The 6,141-nt window shown below is 36.7% G+C and overlaps 1 pseudogene; it reads left to right on the forward strand.

The window, feature by feature from the left end:
• The first annotated feature begins 2,715 nt into the window (after nucleotides 1–2,715).
• Nucleotides 2,716–2,834, forward strand: LOC120609949 (uncharacterized; annotated as a pseudogene).
• The last annotated feature ends 3,307 nt before the right edge of the window (nucleotides 2,835–6,141 follow it).

The following is a 6,141-nucleotide window of genomic DNA, read 5'->3' on the forward strand; positions in this document are numbered from 1 at the left end:
TGCAAGTGTCAGGGTCAAGCAAATAAGGGTTTTATTTTATAAAGAGGTGTGAATAAGGCTAGAAAGAATGGACTATGGAGAAATGGAATGAAAGGGTGGCGTGATCAGAATCAGATAGTAGTAGATTGAGAGTATTTTATGCTGAGGTCAGTCTGTTTGCAGGTTCAGGCTGACAGTGGGCCGAAGTTCATGGGTTTGGAAAAAGGGAAGAAGCTTAGCCAAAATTTAGTTAACAAGCATTTTGTTCCAATTCATCAATGGGGATGAGCAGTACAGCTCATCATTTGTGAGGCAAAGAATGGAAATTTGGAGTCTGTGTCTAGCTTTGTCATAGGTTAAACATGGGACATCTGAGTCATATGGGAAAAAGTGGTTCTTTGCAGCAAGCTGTTTTCCAGAACACAAAAATAGGTAGATCCTTTAATTTTCACTATTTTCCAGGATCAAAGGGCTCAGGTAAAATTCAATATTGTCAGCATGCTCTGGGATGTCAGTTTCATCCCCACAGTCTGGATGACACCTCAGCCAGCATAAATATTTCTGCCTACGGACTACTTCTTGCTTCGCCCAGGCCGTGACACTTCTAAGCCCCCTTTCTTGAGTGTTTGTTTAAGACTTTGGTTCCTGCCTTGAAGGAATCCTCATACCTGACTTACCAGGAGCCCATCTTATCCCCAAGAGATGCATCCAAGATAGCCTAACAATCTCTGCTTCCAAGCCACCACCTCTGTAGCTCAGTTCTGAGGACAACGGACCACCTTGGACTTTTGCATCCTAGGGGCTGAATTCAGCTCACAAAAGTATTTTGTTCCAAGTGGTCTTTTGCTTTGATTTTTAGCTTGAATTAGATGCTAATATTAAAAATCAGAATAGTGAATCTAAAAATCCAGAATTCTATCTTCTCTGGAAAAATGAATTGCTCTAGCAAGTCAAGCCTGCATTTCTGTTGTATGCCTCCTATGTTATTTAACAACATTCCTGACAATAAAATGTGGTTTTGAAAAAGTCCTATTTATGATCCAGGTATTACTTATGGTGCTGTTGCTTTGATTCAGCTAAAGTAAAGAGAGGGATGAGCTCTCTATCTCTTGTTTACCACTGTTTTTCTATTCAGTCATTTATGTTATTTGTGTGTGTTTACGTATTTTTTAAAAATCCTACCACCAATTATCACCTTCAGTACAACTAATCAAAGAGTTTTACTTTTAGGGAATATGTTAATTAAGGCATCATTTAGGAAAATTGCTTACTATTTACGTCTAACTGCCTACCACATAGTAATGATGACGTGTATCTTTAAATATGTAGCAGACCCAGTTCACTGGACATTTTACTTGATTATACCAGCACACTCTCTACCTGGTTAACTTGTGTTCCTAAATTATAAAATCATGTGATATGGTCAACTTCTACTTGGTGCTTGCTTATACCTTATAAGAAAAAGAGGCTCTGGGTCATTGTCGAATATGGCAGGCCTAGGAGGATATACCTCCCTTCCCTTGTGATGCAAAGTCAGTGCAATTTGTAGCACAGAGTTAAACCTGTGGTTTAACCATTTTGAACATGAACATGAAGTCTTCTGTCTCCCAAGTGTTTCCTCTTTTCCTTCTCTCAGGGCTAGGAGCTCCTCCGTGGTATTTCCATAGCCTTCTGGAACTATCCGTATCACTGCCCACAACACTGTAGCATAATGACCTATTTTTGTGTCTGTGTCCCACCTAGAGCTTGAACCTTGATGCAGGGGATTATATCTTTTCCATTATTATAGGCCCAGGCCAGACAGTCCTTGAAGATGGATCCAGAGATATAGTATCTATCAACCTTAATTATTCTCATGAGTCTCTCCACTTTGCACATTGCTGAGTGAGGCATGAAATCTTTATACCCATAGATATTAAATGACAAAAAATTAGAGCATCAGTTTTCCGGAAATATTTAGTGTTTCTGGTCTCTGCTTCTCATCTCATCTGACCTGGTAAGTGTCTCCCTATCTTTTAATCACAAAGCTCTTTATCCACAACTGCCTCCAAGAGGGGTTTTATAGACATCCTGTCTCGGTTCTCGCCTCCTGGGAACAGACCTAAAAATGGCAATCAATTCATTTGACTAATTGGCATATTGCTGTCTTTCCATTTTGCTTCCAAGTGTTCACCTAATCACAATAATCGTGCTCTGGCATCCTCCTCCAGGCACTCACACAAGCAAGTGACTGACCTGGCAAAAGATGGCTATTAGACTGTGTCTCTATTCATGGACTGAACAGAGGTTGTGGACCTGCCTTCTGCCAGATCCTGGCTTTTAAATGTATAAGAAGTACAAGCTGACCTTGCCAAGTTTTCAAGGCCTGGGCGCTTTCAGTACTTTGGGTGCTGACTAGAGTCTTTCTCAATACTTACAGAGCCCCTTGTCTGCCTCCATCTCAGTGCTTACAGGAAATTTGTCTTTGACTATGTAAGCATTTATGTGGCATAATTTCCAAGGCCCCAGGAAATCCCACCTATCTACTCCCCAACCTATTCTGTCACACCTGAAATTGCTTTAATTGCCAACACTTCCATTTACCAGTTGGAGTCAAAGTTTTCAAAATCTCTAGGAAGAGTTAAATTTTTAAGTATAAACTTTCTATTGAAGTATAACATACATACATAAAAATGCACAAATCATAGGTGTAATGAACCATTCATGTACTGAATGCCAGGATTAAGAACATTCCCAGTCTATAGCCATGCTACCCTGAACGAGCCTGATCCTGTCTGGTCTCACGAGCTAAGCAGGGGCAGGCCTGGTTAGTACTTGGATGGGAGACCACCTAGGAAGACCAGGTGCTGTAGGCACAAAAAGTAAAAAAAAAAAGATAAGGGATTGTAAGATGACAAGGTCCTTGCCATCTATGAGGTCAACCAAGCGTTGCCTCACTTAAAAAAAAAAAAAGAGATAGAACATTCCCATTTCCTTAGAAGCACCATCCCCCCCGACCACCACCACTGTCTTGTGCCCACTTCCAGTCACCTTCCCTTAACACCCATCAGGAAAACCACTGTCCTAATTTATAACAGATAGATTACTGCTGATAAGACATTTCAGTTGCTTCTAGTTTTTGACATAAATATTGTTGTTATTTATAACTAATGCTTTGTAGAATGAGTCTTTTGATGAACGTATGTACACTATTCTGTTCGAAATATGCTGGAGAGTGGAATATATGAGAAATAGGATGTATATGTTCCATATTAGTAGGTACTATTGAACATCTTTTCCAAGGTGGTTGTACCAATTTACACTCCCACTGGCAGCATACAAGAACTATAGTCATGCCATATCTTCATTAGCACTAGATTTTTCTTTTTCATTTAGCCATTTTGGTGGGTGTGTAACTGTGTTCTTAATTTACATTTCTCTGATAACTAGTAAAGATGGACACTTTGTTTCATGTGCATTGGCCACTTAGATATCTTTATTTTTTTTTTTTTGTTGTTGTGTGTGTGAACTGTCCGTTCAAGTCTTTGGCTAATTTTTCTATTGAGTTTCTGCCTTTTACTTAATGATTTTTAAAGGTCTTTATATAATTTGATAATTTGTGGAATATGCATACTGCAATATTTTCTCCCACTCTGTGACTTAACTTTTCATTTTAAATTGTTGTAAATGAACAGAAGTCCTTAATTTATTTTTTTCCTTTATGCTTAGCTCTTTGTGTGTTCTAATAAAAATTTTCCTGCTCAAAGGAAGATATTAAGAAATATCATGATGATGTTTTCCTATATTTTCTTTGAAACTGGCTTTTATTATGTGAGGAAGGAATCAACACTTTTTTTTACCACATTATTCAATTGACCCAGAACAATTTATTAAAAAGTTAATACTTAAACTTATTAACTTATTATAATTAAACTTATTATAATTTCATGACATTAATCATGAAATTATATATGTGTAGATCTATTTCTAGACCATATTCAATAAGCGGTTGTTAAACTTATTATCAAGAAAAGATATCTGATTCTTTCCTGAAGTAGCATTTATTATATACTTATTATGAACTATGCATCACGCTAAACATTTCAGCTGCTTCGTTTTATTTTAAACCTCATCCACCCCCCAATGAAATAGACACTGCTATTCTCTCCATTATATAGATGAGGAAATTAAGACTTAGAAAATTAAATAACTTGCCCACGATTTCATGGATAGTATGTGGCAGAAATCTGACTTGAATACAGATCTGGCTGGTTTTGAAGTGCAGCTGTTTCCAAGAGTAGCTTTTTTTTGAGGAGGACCAAGGGTAGCAATAGGGTATGGGAGGGTGATGGAGAGAAGTGGAGACCAACCCATATACCTATCATAGTATTTTGTTGGTTTATTTGAGTTTCAAAGCATTGTGTAAATTTAAAATTTCATATTCATTGAAATAACACATTTTACAGATTGGGAACCATAGGCTCATGCCATTTACTAGCCATATGGAATATAAAATATAATATAATATAATATAATATAATATAATATAATATAATATAATAAATATAACATATTGTTGTTATTGTTCAATATATTCTTTCTTTCTTACTAGTCAACTTTCAAGAGTAAGGAATGGCTTTTACATATTTGTAACCCTGAAGATGAGGACACTGCTTTGCCCAGAGCAGGCACTTAATAAATATTAGTGTTTTTTTTAATCATTGTTGAGCTGTAATTGCTAACTTCAGATTTCCTGATCAGGTGGGTTTTCTATCCTGTATTAATTGTTTTTAGTTCAGATCATGTGATCTATTCCTAATCCATTTTTTAATATTTTTCTCTTTCAATAACTACTGCCTCAAAGGGGAAAAAAATGTAAATCTATGATTGAATAGTCTTGTAGCAACAGATCTGAAATTCTTAAAATGTTAGAACCAGGAGCCACTTCCCACACAATGGACAAGTTAAAAAGAAAGAGAGATCGAAATTGACACACAGAGACACAGAGAGAAGACTGGGTCTTGTAGAGAGACAAGTACTCCAAGTTTTAGATCCTCACCAGATCTATGGCTTTAAGTTCTGTCTTTCTATTTCTCACATGTAAAATGAAGCTAATAACATAGCAGCACAGGCTTGTTGTAAAAATAAAACGAAGCAACAGACAAAAATATACTGAGAATGGTATAAAATACTACTAAATGTCAAATACTGGTAGAAAGTAAATTGAATGTAAGGTACAACTATGCTTGGTTTTGTGGATAAAAAAGAACTAAACATTTATTTTAGATATTTACTTTAGAAGGAGCTCCTTAAAATAATTTAGCATAGTATAATGTTAAATTGTGAGATTTCCTATTGCTTTAAAGTTTTTGAATAAATATTTTTATCGAAGTATATCTAGAGGTAATTGAATTTATAATAATTCAACTTACAGATTTTTAAGAGCACATTGACTGCATTGGGTCAGGCAGGATGTATCAGTAAGTTACTGTCAGGGATAGACGGGGGTCTTGAATCAATAAGAATATTGTTATCTACCGTGTAGTACAAAACATGTAAAATGATGAGTGTGTATTAAGTGTCAAGGTTTTCTCTAAAATAGGCCCGCTGAAAAGTCAGTGGCGTGCCAGTTCAACTCAACGAATGTTTAATTAATGCTTATGATTTCCAGGGAACCGTGTTGGGTAGCGAGGAGGAAGCAAAGATGAATAGCATCAGCCAGAGGGAGACAAGACATGAACCCAGTCACTAACTAGGCTGCAAAGCAGAATGGGTCATAATAATGTAGAAAAGGTAAAACAGCAAGAACCTGGTGGAATTTAAAATAATTTAACTTTTCGTGCCTTCATTTCTTCTTTCTTTTCTTTCTTTCTTTCTTTTTTTTTGAAAGGAACTATTTTGGATCTTTCACACGTGTCAGATCGCTTGTCTGCAGAGAATCCAAAATCCTGTGAAATCTCCCCTATTACCTATTCTTCCTCACCTCACATTTTTGATGAGCTCTTCTGCTACCAGCATCGCATTTGGAATGATATCTATTGTGTGGATGGTGAAACGAAAGAAAGTTATTTTTCTCCTAATTATGAGAACTGTTTTATTTGCGCGGGGAGGTGGGGTAGGGTGCAAATCGAAGACTGTGACGCTCAGGGGAGATGCTCTGAGGAGCCGTTACTAAGGTTACTA

Source organism: Pteropus medius, unplaced genomic scaffold (genome assembly GCF_902729225.1).
Source record: "Pteropus medius unplaced genomic scaffold, Ma_sr-lr_union100, whole genome shotgun sequence".
Taxonomy (NCBI): Eukaryota; Metazoa; Chordata; class Mammalia; order Chiroptera; family Pteropodidae; genus Pteropus; species Pteropus medius.